General features: G+C 36.6%; 1 long non-coding RNA gene across 1 annotated transcript in view; it reads left to right on the forward strand.

The window, feature by feature from the left end:
- The window catches only part of LOC116662228, a 79681-nt gene extending 67189 nt beyond the window's left edge, over positions 1–12492 (forward strand). Inside the window, exon 5 of the long non-coding RNA XR_004318245.1 lies at positions 12260–12492. This is a non-coding gene — a long non-coding RNA (uncharacterized LOC116662228). The remainder of the gene's footprint in view (positions 1–12259) is intronic.
- The last annotated feature ends 10129 nt before the right edge of the window (positions 12493–22621 follow it).

A 22621-nucleotide genomic window follows, 5' to 3' on the forward strand; every position in this document is an offset into this window, starting at 1 on the left:
AAGGATAGTCTTTTCAACAAATTGTGCTGAAACAACTAGTTATCCATATGCAAAAAATAAATATATTTGAATCTATACCTCACAACAAAAATGGATTCAAAATAGATGAATGACCTATATGTAAAATTTTTTTTAACTTCCCGAAGAAAACATAAGAGAAAACTGCGGCCTTGAGTCATGCAAAAATTTCCTTGAAACAGCACCAAAAGTTTGATCTATGAAAAAAAAAAAAAGATGAATTGGATTTCATCAAAATGTAAAACTTCTCTTCAAAAGATACCGTTAAGAGAATGAAAAGATGAGCTACACATTGGGAGAAAATATTTGTAAATCATATATCTCATAAAGGGCTTGTATTGAAAATATATAAAGAAGTCTCAAAGCTCAATAATAAGAAAACCAACAATTCTATAAATAAAAGTGAGCAAAAGATTTGTACAGATGCTTCACCAAAGAAGATATATGGATGGCAAATAAGCACATGAAAAAATGTTTAAAATCATTAGTTATTTGAGAAACGGAAATTAAAGCCACAATGAAACACTACCTTACACCTTTTTAAATGGCTAAAATTAAGACTGACTGTGCCTAGAGTTGATATGGATATGAAAAAACTGTAATTTGTGTATACTGCTTATTGGAATATAAAATGTACAGCCGCTTTGGAAAACAATTTGGAAGTTCCTTAACAAGTGGTACGTACACCTACCATATGATCCAGCTCTTCCACTTTTAGGTATTTATCCAGGGGAAATGAAAGCATATGTCGATACAAAGACTTGTACATGCATTTTCATGGCAGCTTCATTTACTGGCCAAGAACTGAAACAACCACCCAAATATCCATCAATGGGTGAATGAATAAATAAATGGTGTACCCATAGAATGGGTTACACTCACAATTAAAAAGGAATGAACTATTGATACACACAATACAGATGAGTCCAAAAATAATCATTCCAAGTGAAATAACTCAGACCAAAAGTACACAGCAGTATAATTCCACTTATATATAATTCTAGAAAATGCAAACAAGTCTATAGTGTCAGAAAACAGATCAGTGATTGCCCAGCAGATGGTGGTGGTTGGTGAGGAGCAAGAGGGAGGGGGATGAAGAAACTTTTGGGAGTGATGATGTTCATTATCCTATTACGGTGATAAATATTTTATAAATAACCTTTTTGTTTTACTTTTTTTTTTTATTTGAAGTATAGTCAGTTACAATGTGTCAATTTCTGGTGTACAGCACAATGTCCCAGTCATGCATATATATACATATATTCATTTTCATATTCTTTTTCATTAAAGGTTACTACAAGATATTGAATATAGTTCCCTGTGCTATACAGAAGAAATTTGTTTTTTTAATCTATTTTTATATATAGTGGCTAACATTTGCAAATCTCAAACTCCCAAACTTATCCCTTCCCACCTCCCTTCCCCTGGTTTTATGGTGATATTTTAATGAACATATATATCTCAAAAGTTATCAAATTGTATACTTTAAATAAATGCAGTTTCTCATATATCAGTTACACCTCAAAAAATTACACCTTAATAAAGGTGTTAGAAGAAGGATTTTTAAAAAAATTTTATTGAAGTATAGTTGATTTACAATGTTGTGTTAATTTCTGGTGTACAGCATAGTGATTCAGTTATACACATATATTCCTTTTTATATTTTTTTTCATTATAGGCTACTACAAGGTATTGAATATAGTTCCCTGTGCTCTACAGTAGGACCTTGCTGTTGAAAAAAGACGTTTTGATGACTGTTCAATAGTCATTGCATGGTTGTACTTAACCATGTTCTCTTTGATTACCTCTAAATTTTTAGCATTACCTTTTTTCATAAATCTTTGAATGTATTTTAAGTTATTTTCTTAGGATAATAAATTCCTCAAAGTGGAATTACTGGGTAAAAGATTGTTAGAGTTTAAAATTAAAAACCTCTTGATACACCTTGACAGGTTGCTTTCAATAAAGGTTATGTCAGCTTACACTCCTACCAGCACTCTATGAATGACAGGCTTGAGTCATTTTAAAGAAATTTATGTTCAAAACTCATCAAACACTCCATAAACTCAAAATAACTTTCTTAGCAACTCTTACTATTGCTCTGTTCTAAAATTGTCTGAAATTACTTACTTCTTACTCAGTTATCCTCAATTTTTGCTTGTTGCTATGCTGTCATTACTTGATTTCACAAATATTCTTCTTCAAAAAAAATTTTATAACAGCTTTATTGAAATGTCATTCACATACCATACTGTTCATTTGGAGTGTACAATTCAATATTTTTAGTAATATTAACAAAGTTCTGTAACTATCACCACAATCAATTTTAGAACGTTGTCCCCTCAAAAAGAAACCCTGTAACTATGAGCAGTCACTCATTTCCTCCTAAACCCACCGGCCCTAGGCAACCACTACTCTACTTTCTGTCTCTATAGATTTGCCTATTCTCAACATTTCATATAAATGGAATGAACACAGTATGTGGTCTTCTATGACTGGCTTCTTTCTTGAATGTTTTCAAGGTTCATTCATATTGTAGCGTGTATCAGTTTGGCAATTCAATGGAGGAAGAACAGACTATTCAACAAATTGTATTAAAACAATTGGACATCCCCATGCAAAAAAAAAAAGTGAACCTGGATCTAAGTCTCACACCTTATCCCAAAATTAATTCAAAATGGATCCCATATCTAAATGTAAAACATAAAACTGTAAACCTTTTAGAATGAAAAGTTGGAGAAATTATCATTATCAATGGCTAGACAACGATTCTTTAAACATGACACCAAAAAGATGATCCATTGAAAAAAAGGACTTGTATCCAGTAGGTATAAAACTCTCAAAACTACACGATAAGAAAACAAACAGCCCAATTTTTAAAACGAGCAAAATCTTAAAATACAATCCAGCAATCACACTCCTGGGCATTTATCCCAGACGTATGAAAATTTATGCCCACACAAACTCGTACATAAATGATCAGAGCAACATTATTTGCAATAGCCAAAAAATTGAAACAACCAAAATGTTCCTCAGTGGTTGAATAGTGAACAAACAGTGGTACATCTATACCATGGAATAATTTCTCTGCAATAAAAAGCAATGACCTCTTGATACGTGCAACAACTTGGATGGATCTTGAGAGTATCATGCTGAGTGACAAAAGTGAACCTCAACCTGTCACATATTATATGATTCAATTTATATAGCATTCTCAATGTGACAAAAGTGTAGAGATGGAAAACAAATGACTAGTTTCCAGGAGTTAGGGATGTTTGAGAGGGGGTGCGTGGCTGACTATAAAGCACAAGGGAGATATTTGTGGTGATGGAGCAGCTCTGCCTCTTGCTTGCAGTGGTGTTTATACGAATCTCCACAAATGACAACATGGAGTAGAACTATACACACACATCATTCCAATGTCAATTGCTGGTTTTGGTACTAAGATACAAACATTGGGGCAAACTCGGTGAAGTGTACATGGGACCTCACTCTACTATCTTTGCAATATCCTGTGAATTTAGTCATTTTATAATAAAAAAGTTTTTTTTTTTTTAATGCCAAAAAACTTGAACCAACACTTCACCAAAGAGGATACAGGGATGGCAAATAAGCACATAACAAGATGTTCAACATCATTAGTCATTAGGGAAATGCAAATTAAAACCACATGGAAATAGCACTATCTACTTATTAGAATGGCTACAATAAAAAATATTGACAATGCCAACTGCTGACAAGGATGCACAGCCAGCTGGAACTCTCATACATTACTATTTGGAATGCAAACTGGTACAGCCACTCTGAAAAACAGTTTGGCAGTTTGTTTTTTTTATAAATTTAAACACACACTTACCATATGACCCAGCAATCACACGCCTAGGTATTTCCCTAGAGAAGTGAAAACATATTCACCCAAAAATCTAAATATAAATGTTCATAACAGCTCTGTTCATAAATGCCAAAAACAGGAAACAACCCAAATGCCCCTCAACAGGTGAAAGAATAAACAAATGGTAGTATAGCCATACAATAGAATACTACTCAGCAATAAAAAGGAAAGAACTACTGACAAATGCAACAACATGGTTGAATCTCAAAGGTGTTGTGCTCCAAATTCTCAAAAGGCTACACACTGTATTATCCCATTTGTATGACATTTTTCAAAGACAAACTATAGTGACAAAGATTAGTGGTTTCCAGGGGTTATGGGCGGGGCAAGGGCATGACTGTAAAAATGCAGAGGGACAGATAGTAAACATTTTAGGCTCTCTGGGCCACATGTGGTCTCTGTTGCATATTCTTTATTTTTGTGTGTTACTTTTGTTCTTTTTGCAGTGCTCTAAAAATGTAAGTGAAGTAAGCCAGAAAGAGAAAGAAGAATACCATATGATATCACTCATAGGTAGAATCTAAAAAAAATAAAATAAGATGCAAAAGAACTTATCTACAAAACAGAAACAGACTCGCAGACATAGTAAACAAACTTATGGTTACCGAGGGGAAAGGGGGTGGGAAGGGATAAATTGGGAGTTTGAGATTTGCAGATACTAACTACTATAGATGAGATAGATAAACAAGTTTCTACTGTATAGCCCAGGGAACTATATTCAATATCTTGTAGTAACCTATAATGAAAAAGAATATGAAAAGGGATATATGTATGTGCATGTATGACTGAAACATTATGCTATACACCAGAAACTGAAACAACATTGTAAACTGACTATACTTCAATAAAAAAAAAAACTAAACAAAATGTAAAAACCATTCTTAGCTTCTGTCCCTAAGAAACAGGCCACAAGCCAGCTTTGACTTGGTTGTAGTTTGCCAACCCTGCTGCAACGAGATAGCCCAAGGGAATCTGGGGTGGAGTGTATATAATGTAATTGTTCTGTATCCTAACCATGGTGGTGGTTACACAGCAATATAGATGTGTTAAAATTCATACAAGTGTATGCACACAAAAATGTCAATAATATTGTATGTTAATTAAGGAAAAAACAGTAACCTATCAGATCAGTTCAGTTCATCTCGGCCACATGAGATCGAAGATTGACTTTGCCTTAAAATATGGAGATCAAGAAATCTTTTTAAAGATATGGTTTCTGTCTATTCTACTTATAAAATTGTTTACTGTAGTCATTCCTTCAAATTAAATGGCATCCTTGTGTGAATGAGATAATGAATTCAGTTGTAACTTACTAGGTTATGAGGATGACAACTGTTTCTTTGAGGACAGGAAAGGCACGTGTTGTTTATTCTCTATTACAGGGAGATAAATGGATTTATCACTTACAATAATGTCCAGTCTATTAGCTAAGCAAAGAACACTTAAGCTCAAAGCAGTATGTGAGTTTCAGTCTTCAAATAGCAATTCACGCTGAATTGTTTATGAATAAGGTGCCCTTGTAAGTGTCAGAAATTATAACTTGTGTTCCAGAGAATATGCCCTTTCTTAACTTTTCCAAACTAGAGAAGAGAATCTAACACTTATTTGAATACTCTGGACAAGAGGGTCACTGTACCACAGCAGAAACCCTTTTTTCCACAGGCCTTGGTTACTGTCAGAGAGAATACTCAGCATATTGTATTTAAAAAAATAGCGAGCACTGATTTCTGTGGTCTGGCCAAATGAATCAATTTTTAATGCTTCCCTAAAAATAGTCTTTAAGAAAATAAAAATATTTAATCTTCAGCAGTGATTCTCACAGTGGTGGATGTGTGTACTTCAGGGCTGGGAATGCTTTAGGAAATTTATATGGCCTCATACCAGAATCACTGGCCTCGTGAGCCCTTTGAAAAAGAGTGTAGTCATTCAAACTATATTTATCAAATGCGTGCTTCTGGTGATCATGTGATAGAGAGTGAAAATATTTCCCTACATTTTACTCTGGATACAAAAGGATTTTAAAACTAAGCACAAAGCATGAAGCATAAAAGCACAGTGTTATTTCTGTGTCCCTGCAGGATGGAGTCACATCCATGGCTGGCTAGGTATTTCTCTCTGTGTTTCTTTTTTGTTGTTGCTAATTTTTTGGTGGGGTGAGGTAACTAGGTTTGCTGATTTATTGATTTTTAGAGGAGGTACTGGGGATTGAACCCAGGACCTTGTGTATGCTAAGCTTGCACTCTACCACTTGAGCTACACCCTCCCTCATCTCTGTGTGTCTTTAGGCACCATTTCTCTCCATCTTCCCCAAGTGCTGCCCATACTCCAAACCAAGTATTTATGCTTATGTGGCAGACCCTTTTTTCTCTTTACACCTGTAAGAATATGTTCATGCATCAAAAATTTATTGAGCACCTATTACTTGCTTGGCATACATAAGCAAACAAAAGTCCCTGCCCCTGGAAGAGTTTGCATTCTAGTTGGGGGGTGACAGACCACAGACAATAAGTATAATAAGTAGGTAAATTATATAATATGTTTGATACATTTGGATTGCTTAAGGTGACTGGTTAGCTACCTTTGCTAAGTTGCTGATAAGTTCTAATTCTCCCCTCTCTTTTTCTTGCATCATCAATTTCCCCCCTCTCTACTGGACTGTTCCATCAGTGTGCCTGCAAAGAAGTTGTTATTTCTCTGTTCTTAAAAGGAAGCCCTCTCTTGAGTCATTCCGTTCTCAGCAGAGCAGTCAGAGTGATCCTGATAAAGCATAAATTTGATGATACCACACCTCTGAAACTTCCAGCTTTTCAGCTCACTCAGAGTCAAGTTCCAACACCTCACGAAGGGTGGGTCATGTACTGCCCTCAATTACCTCTCCGACCTCTTTCTCTCTCTTTGAGTCTTCAGTGTCTTTCAATAAAGTCTTATTTTTGCTAGGGTTTAAATTACATTTTTCAAGTTTATATTTTGAAATAATTACAGATTCACAGGAAATTGCAGTGATAGTACAGAGAGATCCCAGGTACTTTTCACTCATTTTCCCCCCAATAGTTAATATCTTCTCTAAATGGGGAACCATATCAAAACCAGTAAACTGACATCTGTACAATGTGTGTGTAGTTCTGTGTGCCTTTATTCCGTGTGCAGATTTGTGTAACCACCACTGCAATCAAGATACAGAACATTTCCATCACTGGAAAGAACTCCCTTTTGCTACCCCTTTATAGTCACACCCACCTCTTCCCCTCGCCCCCCACCAACTCCAACCTCAGCAACCACTAATTTGTTCTCTAGCTCTATAATTTTGTCACTAGACAATATTATTTGAATAGAATCACAAAGTATGTGAGCTTTTGAAATTGGCTTTTGTTCACTCAGTATAATGCCCTTAGGATTCATCCAAGCTATTATGGAAGTAGAGTTGACTTACAATGTTAGTTTCAGTTGTACAGCAAAGTGATTCAGTTATACATATACATACATATATATTTTTTTCTTTACAGATTCTTTTCCATTATATGATATTACAAGAAATTGAATATAGTTCCCTGTGCTATACTAGGTCCTTATTTTTTTTTATCTATTTTATATCTAGTAATGAATAGTCACTTCTTTTTATTGCTGAGCAGTATACCATGGCACAGGGTGTACCAAAGTTACTAAACATCACCTGTGAAAGACATCTGGGCTGTATCCAATTTTGAGCTGTTACAAATAAAACTGCTGTGAACAGTCATATACAGGTTTTTGTGTGGGCATAAGTTTTTGTTTCTCTGGGATAAATACCCAGAAGTGTGATTGCTGGGCCATGTTGGAAGTGTATGTTTCATTTTTAAAGGAACTACAAAACTGTTTTCCAGAAGAGCTGTACCATTTTACATTCTACCAGCAATGTAGGAGAGATCCAGTTTCTCCATATCCTCACCCACACTTGGTGTTGCCATTATTTTTTTTCCAGTTTTATTGAGATATAATTCACATTGTGTAAATTTAAGGTATATATCACAAAATGATGACCACAATGGATTTTGCTAATATCCATCATTGATTCACTTGGTCAGACCTCAGGAATCAGTTCTGTGTATACTATATATCATATACTGTATGATCTCACTCGTATGTGGAATTTAAAAAACCAAACTCACAGAAACAGAGATCAGATATGTGGTTGCTAGAGGCAGGGGATGAGGGGTGGATGCGTTGGATGAAGGTGGTAAAAGGGTACAGACTTCCAGTTATAAGATAAGGAAGCTCTAGAGATGTAATGTACAACATGGTGACTATGGTTCAGACTGCTGTATTGTATGTTTGAAAGTTGCTGAGATAGCAGGGCTTAAAAATTCTCATCACAAGGAAAAAAGTTGCAACTCTCGGAGGTGACCTTATCTCTTATTTCTCTTCCCTTCCCTCACTTTGCTCTGGCCACACTGGTCTTGTAATTCATCCAACACATCAGACAAGCTCCTGTCTCAATGTCTTGGCATTTGCTTTTTCCCACTGCCTGGAATTCTCTTTTCCCAGATACCTTCACTTCCTTTAGATATTATTTAATGTCAGCTTCTTATTCATCTCCACACCACCACCATTACCCCCACCACCCAAGACATCTTATCCCCCTTCCTGGCTTCATTTTTTTTTTTTTCTCTTTAGCACTTAGCTCTTTTTGAATCTATATTTTATATGTATATCTATAACTTTACTTATTTCCTGTTTTTATCTATTTTCCCCACCAGAATATAATCTTCTGAAGGCACGAATTTTTATGTTTCGTTTTCTCATTAGTCTCAGTGTATAGAATCATCCCCGGCACATTATAGGGGCTCAAAAAATGTTTTCAATGAAATATGTTGCCTACTCTAATTAAATGTGTTTCAACAGGGAACTGTTGGCTGACATTTATGCTTTAAGAACTATAATGCTGGTCACTGGGCAAATATTTTCTACAAGCTATTCCTTCCATATCCTTCAGTCACAATACTTTGACTCTATCAATAGTTATAACTCTGAATAATGAAAGACAACATTGTCAGGTCCCATGCAAATGTATTTATAAGAGTTGTGAATGTGGGCTCCCCCTTCTTCTTCAGACGGTAGCTCTTAGAGAGCCAGGATTTTGTTGTTTTATTCTTACGTATGTGTTCTTTCTTCTCTCAGCAATTTCTTTGTGATTGCTTTTCTTTCTTTTGTCATTCATCTTCTTCTCCGGCTACCTGCCCTAAAAAATTGGGGAGATCTTTCATCTTTTACCTTAATCTCTTTTTCAGTGTTAGCTCAATTTTGAACAGGCTTAAGTGAAATAAATTATTTCTTAGATACAGATATTATTAGACATCCAGTTTTATTCATCCGGCTCCGCTTACTGTAAATCTTTCTCCATTGACAACACATGTCAATTATGTTGGTAAGATGAAGGAGAAAGCAGGGGAGGCTTCTGGAACTAGCATCTATGTTCCTCAAAAATCAGAATTGCTTGATGATGTTTAATGAGGCACTTTGCCCATTAATTTTAAGTTGAATTTTCAAATTACTTGGACAGCATCACTCTGCAGTGTATTTTTGATTTTCCTGAGTAAAACCTTTAATTATTCTTCCTATAATTTTCAAGCATAACCAATTATTATGGCAGCAAATTGGAATAGACTAGGCAGTTGGGAAAATGTTGGAAACTAGATTGATTCTGAAATTAAGGTTTGCTTTTGAATGTGTGTACCTGAAAAATATTTGCAAGTATGTGTGTTTCCTTCTATGGCTTCTCAATAAAATATTACCAGAGAAGTATATCCCCTCCTTTTTTTTATGAAGGCTCAATATTCAAGATAAATGCTTCTTGTTAATCTTTACCTTTTTGGTTTTTGTAATTCTTAAAAATAATTTTTTGAAAATTTATTCTCAGCTAATGAATCAGAGTGACATTTCCAAACTCTGGCATCATAAATTACTGAGTAAACTAGGGAATTTTTAAGGTTTAAAATGCATGATTTTAAGCATTTGGGGAATAAAAGACAAAAGTACAAAGTTATTTGTGGAGAAATTCAAAATGTTGCACAATGACTGAAATAAAATTCTTGGGATAAGAATAGCGTGTGTGGAGGTGGGTTTGAAATATCCCATTGAAACACTTTCCTTTTTAAAAATGGAAAGTCCCTGTTTTAGTCACTGAGAATTCTAATCACATAGCATGCCAGATTTTAAAATGTTTATTTTTAAACTTGAATCTAGACATTTATATCTATATATGTATAAATCATCTTATGGTATAAAGGCATGGTTATTTGGTTATTTGGTTTAAAAGTTATCTACCTAGAGCCTTGAGATTACTCTCACTGACTTCAAATTTGTTGGACTTTGTTGAGTAATCACTTGCAGTTAGGTCATGAATCTTTGCTTATTTTACTTGTCTTCTGATGGCAGTTGAGAGTAAAATTCAGTCTGAAGGTCTCCTTCCTTGAACAGAGAATATACTATAATAACAGTTCTCATTATCCCACCACGATAAAAACCTCAAACATCCTTATTTGAAGGATTCGAATTACATCTATTGCAACACAAAAGTACCAGTTCATTAATTGCCTTTCTTCTCCACTCAGAACTATTTGTATAAAATATAATTCCACACTCCCTACTGTAACTTAATTTTCACTTAATTGTTAAAAAAGAAATTAGCAAGTTGAAGTAGCAGAGGTGAAGAGTGTCACTTTTTTCTGTTGTTTATTCCCTGTCCATTCCCAATTATTTCTGCCACCTGATGCACAGAAGATGTGGTCCAATAAAAGGGATTATATAACACACACACACACACACACACACACACACACACACACACACACACACACACCTGTCACAGACCTGGTCCCAGGAGTTGACATACTTCACTTTTGTTCTTTGGTTTCCCATTTTTACTTTTCAGTTATTCAGCTGCTAGCTTTCTTTTTAAACAGGAGCTATTTGTGCAACAAAACTAGATGATAAATTCTCCCCCACCCTGAAAAAAAATATGGGGAAGTAGGGCCAAACTAGTGACAGCTACAATACCTACAGTATCAGCTTATGTACAGAAGGAAGCACAGGGAAACAATAGGGCCTCTCACTGACCTGAGAACAACGATATAACCAACAGGTACTCACTGAAAGCTCGCAGAGCCAACATAAGGGCAGGAGTTAAACTGTGAAGGGTGTAACATTCCAAAGGCAAGTGAGTACCGTGGATCTACAGTAAGGTCTAAGAGGGCTAAAACAGCCCGACTGAAACTTATGAGCTCTTGGAACTAACCAGCCAAAGCATTCTTTGAGGATAAAGATCCACACTGAGGAGATCTACTACTGAATCTAAATTGAACAGGATAGTGACAATAGAGACAAAGGAAAGAACCAGTCCAGAAAAAGTAAAGGAGAGAAATGGAGACTGGAGATCGTAGAAATTAAGCCACTGTGGTTTTGGACACTTCACAAAAACAGCAGGAGAGAGCTCTAGACATAAAGTTATAAATCCATATCTCCTCTCTAAAAGTTCAGGAAAATTAAATTCACCTTAAAGTAAACAACAGAATAAAGGACAGAAACCACCTGATCATCTCAATAGATACAGGAAAAAAGGCATTTGACGTTCATAATACAAACTCAACAAACCTCGAATAAAGGGAAATTCCTCAATCTGATAAGGACGTGTACAAAAAACCTGCAGTTAACGTCATACTTAATAATAAAAGACTGGATGTTTCCTCTTAAGATTTAGAAAAAAGCAAGGATATCTACTCTTGCCACTTCACTGTTGCCACTTCCATGCTCTACTGGAGTTCTGGCCAGTGCAATCAGGCAAGAAAAATAAAAGGTATCCAGATTACAAAGGAATAAGTAAAACTGTCTTTATTTGTGGATGACATGATCCTATATGTATAAAATCCTAAGGAATTCACATACAAAAAAACTATTATAAGTAATAAATAAGTTCAGCAAAATCACAAGACAAAATCAGTATATGAAAATCAATTGTATTACTATTTACAAGAAATAAACAATCCAAAGTGAAATTAAGAAAACTTCCATTCACCTAAAACTAACATAATATTGCACATCAACTATATTTCAAAAAAAAAAGGAAGAAGAAAGCAATTTCATTCACAATAGAATTAAAAATACTAAAAATACTTTGGGATAAATTTAACAAAATAAGTACATGTACACTGAAAATTTTAAACACTGATGAAGGAAATTGAAGAAGATCTAAATAAATGGAGAAACATCTGTTGGATTGGAGGACTCTATTATTAATATGGAAATTCTCCCCAAATTGATCTGTAGATTAACACAATCCCTACCAAAATTCTAGCACACTTTTTTTTTTTTTTGCAGAAATCGACAAATTGGGTGTCAAGAGACAATTCTCCACTGGATATTTCACAGTTCTGCAGTTAGGTCTTCTGAGCAAAGAACATGTTTGAACAGCAAAGGCCTTGGAAGCTAGAGATTTAGAGATATGTCTCCCTAAGTGACATTTGCTTACATTCCAAGGTGATGTATTTAGGGGCCTTTCCTTCCCTTCCTCAGAGAAGATTTGTTTATAATCCTGAATAAAGATGCATCCTACACTGTCCTTCAAGATTCAAAATATTTCTTTCCAAAATGAATCCTTCAGAGGTTCTTAGGGTGACAGTCTGTGAGTGATAAGCTCCTTCCATCTTTGTCTGAAAATGTCTTTATTTTGTCCTTCTGTGAATACAAAATTTAATCACATGGGTTGGCAGCTTTGAAAATATGCCACTCAGATCACTTGCTATGGGAGTGTAATTGACAGATGGCCTCAGCTGCTGCACTCTGAATCCGCCCCCGCATCAGCATGGAGGCCACCAAGGCCACACTTCACCCAGGCTGCTCTCAGTCAGTGACTAAGCACAGCAAAGATACTAAGGCAGACCCATTGCTGCAAGACATGTGACTCCTCTGATGGGCTACTTTAGCTTGAGGACTCCTCACCAGCCTGGCTGAACCCTTCTTAGAACTGCACTGCAGTCTTAAGATCTGCCTACGCAACCGTCCCTTTTGGCCGGGGCTCAGACCTGCATTGTGGTCTGAAAACTCTTCCCACCTTCTGGGGCTCCCTCCCCTTTCACATGCACAGGCATTTCCTCCAATCAGTCTCTTGTATATCCAATTCCATCTTGACTCCTACTTCTCAGAAGACCTAAAGTAACACACATGGTTTTTAAATTAAACCAATATAAAATGTATACTTCAGTACTATGGATGTAATGTACAGCGTGATGACTATATTTAATACTGCTGTATAGTAATTTCAAAATTATTAAGTGAGTAGGTCCTAAGAGTTCTCATCATAAGGGAAAAAAACCCCATTTTTTCTTTTTTTTGGGGGATCTATATGAGATGATGGATGTCCACTAAACTTCTTGTGATAATTATTTCACAATATATATAAGTCAAATCATTATGCTGTACACTGTAAGCTTGCAGAATGCTAGATGTCAATTATATCACAATAAAACTAGAAAAGAATAAAGTGAGGTGTTAGCTTGAGGATAAAAAAGTAAATAAAATGTATATAGTAATAAAAAATCTCAGTCCTACCCTTGCCCACATCTCCTATTTCCCTCACCACAAGCACATTCACACAGATATACTACTTTTTATCATTTTTGATGTACCGTTTGAGTTTTTTATGGAAATATAATAAGATATAAATACACAGTCTTATTTTCCTCTTTTTTACTCAAAAGGTAGCATACTATGAACACTTCTCTGGGTCTTACACATTTTATCTTCCAGGTCTCTTAAACTTCTTTAAATATTTTCAATCTTTGTGTCACTGGGTCACAAAATTCTGGAACATTTCCTTGAATCTGTTCCATAGTTCATTTATTCTCTTTTTATCTATGTCTAATTTGCTTTTTAATTCATCCCTGAAACTGTTTTTCAGTACCTGTATTTTTTTGTCTTTATCTTTCTATGGTTATTTTTCCTAATCTATCTGTTCTTTTTTCATAGAGTCTTGTTCTTTTCTTAGTGTTTTGATCCTTCTTTTAGGTTTCTAAGGATCTAAAATATACTGATCTTATATTCTCTTTCAAATTTTATCTTATTATGTCTATTTTGAGGGGCTCTAATCCTCCATTTATTATGTCTGCTGATTTCTGCTTATGGTAGGTTGTTTCCTTATGAGGTTTTATAATTTTTTATTATAAGTTCAACAGCAGTGGGGTTTCTTTTTTTTTTTTTTCTATGTGTATCCAATATGACTGGGGCTCTTGGTACTTACTTTTGCCAGGTGTGTCAATTAGGAGAGGAGACAGAAGGCACACTAGTAATTTGAATATAATTAATACAAAGAATTACTAAAGTTAAAGGTGATTAGTAAATGGATAAGAGAGAGCTTTGAAGAACACAGGAATAGCATTGCAGGGAGCAGTTACTATCTCTAGAGTTGAGGGAAAGGATCCAAGGATAGAAAAACTTAAAAGAGCACTGCCCTTTCGCCCATCCCTAGGCTGAGACTCAGACTTTCTCAGAGAGACTAGGTTGCAGCCCACTGGATGGTGGGAAAATCCTCTGAGGTGCAACAGATTAGAGCTGGTCCACAACTGGAAGGCCACGACTGCTGATCAAGTAGCTGCTGACCAAGGTACTGGTGAGCTGAGGATAGTGAGCTAGGGCTGGAGAGTGGGCAGCTGCCTGTTTGGGTGCCAGGGAAACTCACTGAGGGTGTGTGTCACTGGGTCTCCTGTACGCTGTTGGCAAGGATGCCACCTGCTGGGATTCCGGTGAAAATCGCTGAATGGTGAGCACCACTCGGTCTCCTGCACACCACGGACAGTTGCACCATAGATTCAAGAAGGGGGAAAAAAAAAAAACCCACCAGATGGGAAAGAGTAGCTCTGGTCTCTGCTGTGCTTTGCACTGTTCCTCCAGCACCCTCACTTGACAAAGCTTAACATTACACTCTCCAGCAAAGGAGACGTGCTTATAAGGTTCAGCATCACAGACCAGGGCCAAGAAAGGTAGATTTAGAACTGAGAGGCAGCAAACTAATAATTAGCACATCAGGTTCTTAAGGAAGTATGACTGGACTGGGACCAATTTTTTTACATTGATTTTATAGGTTGGGATTAGCAAACCTTGTGGGAGTATAAATTTGGACTTCAGACCCAGAAGAGGCATATCCGTGGGATTTTGATTTTTCAGGGAGACTCAAGGCTTCCTTCAAGGCTTTCCATATAGCATCACCTGCTCATAAAGGAGGCCCCACTCCTATGTGGCAGGTAATTATATAGCCATAAGAATGTCCATGCAAAAAATACTTATACACCTTAATACTGAAAGAATGATATTACAGATTAATTCAGAGAACTGAAACCTCTTTAGAACCCCTCCATTGCTAGCAATGCCAAATTAATTACATGAAACAAAAATCCGTGGACAGAATAATAAAGTACCTCAAAGAAATATTAGCACAGGACCAAGCAAAACCATGAAAATAAGTTAGCCACTTCCCAAATGACAAACCAAAGAAGACTTTAAAATTAAGTATAGTACATCCAGAGATATTCTAGGGGAAAGTGCATGAGGGAAAAAAGATAACTAGGGTTTTTAGAAATGAAATACATGATCACTGAAATGAAAAACTCAAGAGATGGGCTAAAAAGAATAACAAACACATCCAGGAGTGATATTAAAAATATTTGCTGACTAGAATGGCACAGGGATCAAACAGTCAGAATATACACTTGACTAGTAACACTCAGAACAGAGTGCCCTAATAGGGTATACTGGCTTAATTTCAGCCTTAAATACAGATGAAGTTGAGCCCAGAGATTCTTCCAGAACACAGTACACCAAGGCAAAGAAATGAGAAGTATAAGAGACACATCTAGAGACATGGAAGATAGATCCACAAGTTTAAACGTGCACATGATAGTGATTCTTCCTGGATAAAACAGAGATAGTAACAGGGAGGGAATGAAGGAATAATAAATGAAATATAAGCGCTCAGGAAAGATATTAGTCTTCAGGATGCAAGGTCCCACCAAGGGCACAGATAGATTTTTTTTTTTAACAAAATCGTCTACCTAGATACATTATGGTGAAAATTTAGATCTTATAATGAAAGAAAATCCTAAAAACACTTAGAGGAAAAATAAACTGGTTACCCATCAAATGATGAGAACAGAATTGGTAACAATGGATGCTCTAAGGCAATATCCTAAAAGTTTTGAGGGACAATCATTTTGATCGCAGAATTTTCTACACAGCCTCCCTAGCATTCAGCTTCAAGAGCTAAATGAAACATGCTTGTTTAGCACCTCTGAACTGTTTTTCCCAGACCCTGACAACTTCATGGTTTCTCAGTGTCTATGGATAGGTAAACTGTTTTTGAAAGAATTCTTTGAATTGGCAAATATTTGAATATGGTAAAATGAAAATGAGCCAAGAAGGAAGAAAAAAGGAAACAAACCTAAGTAAATATTGCTGCATAAGAGAAAAAAATGAACAGTCTAACCCAATTCCCAGGTGATCTCAATATGAAAAGGTAGAAGAAGGTAGAAAAGAAAACCGAATGCCTGTTAAGGTTCCTGTTTTGTTGGGGTAGGGTGTGGAATTAGAGAAAAAGATGTAGATATTTATTGTTGCTACATGTTTATGAAAAATAAATTTAAATCATGTAATGGGAACAACTATATGAAGCAAAAAATTTCCTGAGTCATTCTGTTTGTTGTTTCATAATGTTAGGGAGGCCCATCTGAAAATAGGTTCCTCTATTCTTAGCGTCTTTAATCTCAGTTTGAAAAAAGGCTATTGGAAAAAGAAATAATAGTTAACAGTTATCTAGCAGTTACTTTGTGGCAAACACTCTTTTAAGTACTTTATATGTAATATTTCACTTAAGCCTAATAAAATATCTCAGTAAGACAGAGGAAGAGTCATTATTCCTATTATACTGGTAAGGAAATTGTGGTATAGGGTAGATAAATAACTTGCTCAAGTAAGTCATGATTTGAACCCAGACAGGCTGATTTCTAATCTCCTTCTTACATTCCTATTTTGCTGCCATATTCCCAGAGGCTTTACCTATTTAATAACATTTTGAGCACCTCTAAATTCCAAAGCAGTGGGTGAATTGGGAGGGGAGGCTAGTTAGAGATGAATAAGACATTTCTACCTTAATTTACCCTCTTACAGTCAGTGGGTATACAGAGAAAGTAATATGACGTGGTGTAAAGAGAATGGATTTGGGCATTGGATTGAGTGGGGCTTGAATCTTCACTCTAGCCCTTACAAACTGTGTGCGGTTGACCAAATTATTTCATCTAAACTTCGGTTTCAACACCGTAGAATGGGAATAACAATAGTACCTACTTCATTGGGTGGTTGTGAAGATTGAAAAGTCTTATCTTAAGCATTTAAGCTCTTGCTATTTTTATTTTTATTGTGTAGCTGATTTCCAATGTTGTGTTGGTTTCTGATGTACAGCACAGTGATTCAGTTATATATGTATATAGTCTTTTTTCAGGTTCTTTTTCAGCTCTTGTTATTTTCGACGATACTCATGTATTTTGGGAGCTCACAGATAATTTCCAGTTGGGGAGATTAAGGAACACTTCATGGGAGAGATAGTATTTGAGCCAGGTTGGGAAGAAGAAATGAAACATTTACTACGTAGAAATGGGAAGAGATCCATTCAGGCTGAGCTAACAGCATGAGCAAATGCATGTGGGCAGGAAGTTAAATTGGGTCAGATCATACAGTATACTAAAGAAAATCTTAGTAAATAAAGCTTGAACAGTGGCTTTGATTTGTATTTTGGCGAAATAAATGAAACGAGATCATGGACTCCTGACAGAAAGAACTGCTTTGATTTCTTCCTTCATTCTGCTACCTTGTGTCCCATTCACTAGAACTGAACAGCATAGAAGTTACATGTGTTTCACACGTGTTGACACGCTGACCCCATGTCTGTTCCCATCTGCTCTTGCTCTGGCCAGGTCTCCATTCTAGAGGCTACAGAAAGCCTTGGCTTCCCAGTCTCCCTCATAGCCAGCAGTGGCCATGATTTTCAGTTTCTGACTAAGGGACTATACGCAGAAATCTGTCAGAGGGCTTCTGGGAGAGTTTTGCTTTATATAATGAACAAGACAAATATCCTGGGACCATTTCTTTTTCTTTACTTCATGCCATGTCTGGAGGTGCAGCAACCATCAAGGAACCATAAAGTTACAGAGCACAGGATCCTGATACAGTTGAGACATTGAACCAATTCCCCAGCCACCACAAATCTCCAGTCACCCCCATTATGTGAGAGAAATGAACTCCTGTCCACTGTTAGCCATATTGTCTGTTCTTGCAATCAAAATCATTTCTAGCTGATACAACAGGAGATAGTTTTGAGAATTTTTTAAAAATTAAGTACAACTAGTTTTTACTCAGGCAGCGTTTCATTTATCCTATTTTTCTCAGATCCAGTGCCCACAGTCCTAATGATTTTGAAACCTAATCTAGTGTTTGGCCGAGGCCAGTCTAGAGCTGGGAGAGTCTGTAAATGAGCTGGGACAACCACATACCCGAGACAGATGGGCTTAGTGTTCAGTGCCACTATTCATGAATGCAGCTTTCTGCATGGTCTCCTAAACCTATTTATTTTTTGTTCTCTCTGGAAAAGTGTTCTGTCGTCAAAGAGAAATGCTTTGACATTAAATAATGATCTACAACATCAGAATAATTGAATGCTACGTCCATAAAGAGGAAGTAACTGACTGATACTGGAAATTCAGCATGACAGAACTGTTATTTTGCTTCCAAATATAAGGCAACATAGTCGAACTTTTCTGTAGTGAAAAACTGTTATATAATGATTCCAGGGGATGATAAGTGTTCACCCCAACATCAGATTTCAAGGTATAGATTCATCCATGTGTAGTTTTGTATCTCAGTGGCCCTCCGAGTCAAATAGTTTGGATTCAGTATAGCCTAGGGTCCAATACAACAAATACATTTCCGGTTGTTTGGGCTGGCAAAAATATAAAACTCTGAAAAATTAAGAAAACATATATACATGAAATTACTGAAGAATTGACATCCTCATAATATTTGGCAATCTGCCCCTTGGTTTAGTGAACATGTTGCTATACTGCAACCTCTCTCTCCATAGAACCTAATTCAACAGTCTTGATTACATTCAGAGGAAGTAATTTTGGCAGCCTTCATCAATCAAATACAAACCGAAGTTATGATTCACACGTCCTTGAGGAGCATTGTTTTCTCTCTCCACTTTGCTTTTAGCTTAGAAGTGGGAGTTTCCTTCCTTTTTGGTTCATTCTATCATGTTCGAGAATCTCTACAAGTAATGGGCTAAATTTTTTCTGAAGTAAAAATGAATTCTATACAAATCTTTCCATTGGTTTGTGGAAGAGGTAGTCTATCATGGGTCTCAAGCATCCTTGCATGGCCTTGCTAAGTGTACCACACGACGTCCTAACCATCCCCTGATACTGCATAGTTTCTACTGAGTATTCTTTCGAGTCATGTATGCAATTAAATTGGTCAAGATGACCAAAATATGACTATTCTGGGAAAAGGGGACTCCCGGGAAAAGGGGTCTAGCTTGTTTGATGCTTGCTAGAAAATGTACTGAGCCTTTGGCCCTGGATAGCAACACAATCCACTATGTGTGTAGCCTGGCTCATCGCCTCATGAGACTTGGGGCATAGGAACAGGTACCACCATGCTGATGCACCTACTGTGTTCTATTCTGTAATAAAATGCTTTCTTCTGATTTATCAACTCTTCTTGTCTACTTTTATGGCTCTTTGGAAGTAGGAGATTTACTCTGGGTTAGCCCACCCAGACTACCAAGGACAAATTTTTAGTGTAGCAAAATCAGATTCATTGACCCACTGTGATGAGGGAGATGACACAAGAGGAACTATGGGGCATCTCATCAAATGAAGGAAAAGGTAGATTCATTATGGAATTTGGGGAAAGGGTGGAGTTCTGGTGAAGTTTAAATGAAGCAGTGTTTTGGTAAGCTCAAAGCAAGGCTGTGTGACAAGAGTTCAACATAAGCTCTAAGCTGCAAAGTGAACCCCTGGATTAGGATATATGGGGAGTATTGAATCCAGAGCCACTATCTGAAAATTTGCACACAGGGTAGAAATTTCAGCTGCTTCTCTAGGTCAGAGTGACTTAGATCCTCCAGGCAAGAGTGCGATGTTTTATTCCTGAAGATGTAATTTCAAAAAGCAAAGTTTCTAATAGCCTATGATTTTAGAGAACAAACTTTCTCAGTGACTATAGCAGCAGCAGTCACCCAAAGAAGGTGGTTATTATGACATTTTATACCTGCAGCATGTGTTTGAGAGAAGTATCATTTCCTGTTAATTGTGCAGGTGACTTTATCTGTGTATTATTCAAGCCTAATGAATGCCTGGGCAGATTTCTACTTTCTCACTCTGAGCTAAATTTTACTTTCGCAGTCCCTTCTTTTGTCCAAGGGCTATAAAATTCAATCCATAGGACATTCTTTTGTGAAATCCAGACCTGCACCACGGTCTGAGTTCCACTGATTGGAAGGCTGATTGGGCAATTGGATTAGTCAACCCTTCTCATTTCTTTCACTGTCAGGTGAACTGGTGAGTCACTTTACATGACAGTACCTGGGTAATAGCATTTAAGACTCTGAAGACCACGCATTTGAACACTGTAACACAGATAAATACTAAGAGAAGGTTTGAAGAATACTAGTAACTTAGAAGGTGTCCAAATTAAGACAACAGATCTTATCCCCAATCTGAAGAGTCCACGGAGCCAGATATGGCAGTATTAGCTAAGTTACCTAATTTTTAAAAGAAATGTCTTTGTCACCTATAAGGTCACTTAGTATTGAGTTTAATTACCTAGGAAACCAACTGGTTTATCACAAGAAATCCATACCAAAGGAAATTGGGTAGAAAGTGAGTACAAACTCAACAGTTGGTTTAATTGTATGTTTTAGCCAAATTATGAGCAAATCATAGCCAGATGTAGGATCTATACCAAGGAGTGATTAAGGCTTCAAAGAGCAATATTAAGAATGGGCTCTATACATACTTAAAGAAGCCAATAACCTAAACCTTAAACTGACAAAGAAGGAAAAAAACTATCTTGTGCTATGGATCTTGGGCAAAAGCTGTCTACTTCATGCTGTCATCTGCTTCTGAAGGACTTAGAAGAATCTTTAGTTTGAGGTCTCCAGCTGATACAGTCTTTCAGTGATTTAAGGGTGGCTTATATCTCTTTAAATGAGAGACATGGGTCCAAGAATCAATATCCTGGAGTATCATTATTGTGTTAGTTACCTGGTATTGTCCTCATCAAATTTGGAGGGAAGTCTTTCTTCGATGTCTTTTTTCAGAAGACAAAGTCTCTAGATTTTACACTGTAAAGACTTTGTTTTAGAGCAAGTTTTCTCAAACTTAGCACTACTGACATTTTGTGCTCATAATCCTTTGTTGGGAGAAGGGTGCTGTTCTGTGCACTGTAGAATGTAGCAGCATCCCTGACTTCTACCCCTTCAATGGCAGTAGCACCCCTACCCCCAGTTGTGACAACCAAAAATGTCTCCAGACATTGCCAAATGTCCCCTGGATTGGGTCTGGAGGAATAGCCCCTGGTTGAGAACCACTGTTTTAGAGGATGTAGTGAAAACGCTTCTCATACCCATTGAATATAAGACCGGAGGCAATATGGGCAATGGAGGTTTTGAGTAAGATGTAGTATCTCACAAAGATGTTTGGCAACAGTTCTAGAGAAGGGAGTGTCACCATCAGTACAGAGAAAATCAAGATTTCCCAAGTAGAAAACAACAAAGCCAAGCAACTTTTTTGCTATTGTTAAAGTTGTGACTTTTTGATAAGCTTTGATGGTCCTCAAAAATAGATACATAATGGCCAAACATATTTCTATCTCATGGCCAAGGGCAACTAAACGAAACACATTTGGAAGTTTTTAAGGGAGGCTGGAGGCTTTGGGTCCGGTTTCTACCCCACCTACAAAGTTTTCACAAAATTATAGCATCGGCAGGTAGGACATGCACCAAAAACATCCTTGGCTGTATCTTTAAAGTTTTGCCGCTAATGCTGGTTTAAAAATTAGTCAGTTTATCTCTGCCTTGGTAATATGACTGAACACTTCTGGCTAATGCATTATGTTAATCAGCACTAGCGGAATGGAAAGGAGTGGGATCCTCTCTTGGGAAATAACACAATTAATTTATAAGGATATAGTCAAAATTACCCTGAGAGTAAGAACATATTATGAACAGTGGGATCAGTGACAAACTTCCAGCACCTTTTGGTTCACATCTTAGTTTACCAGGATTGTCCCTGATTGACAAGGATAGTGAAACCTAGAAAGAAATTCACTTTATAGATTTTTGTACCAGAGGATATGAGGATATTTGCTTTAACCTGAAAAGTACACAATCATTGAGAATGTATTTACTCTATTTAACTTACACATAAGTAACCTAAGAAGACTGAACTTTTCTGATTCGTTGATCTCCTCCACCTCCATGTCCCCCACCCCTTCCCAGCAATCATAACTTTGGGAAACAAAAGCATTCTCACAATAGTTTTGAGTTCCTTAAATATGGAGAATGCAGAACCAAATCCATTTCTAATAGCCTTCTTTTTTGTGAGGCCATTTCAGGAAATCCAAAGATAGTTTAGGCAT

The sequence above is a fragment of the Camelus ferus genome, chromosome X (assembly GCF_009834535.1).
Source record: "Camelus ferus isolate YT-003-E chromosome X, BCGSAC_Cfer_1.0, whole genome shotgun sequence".
Lineage (NCBI taxonomy): Eukaryota > Metazoa > Chordata > Mammalia > Artiodactyla > Camelidae > Camelus > Camelus ferus.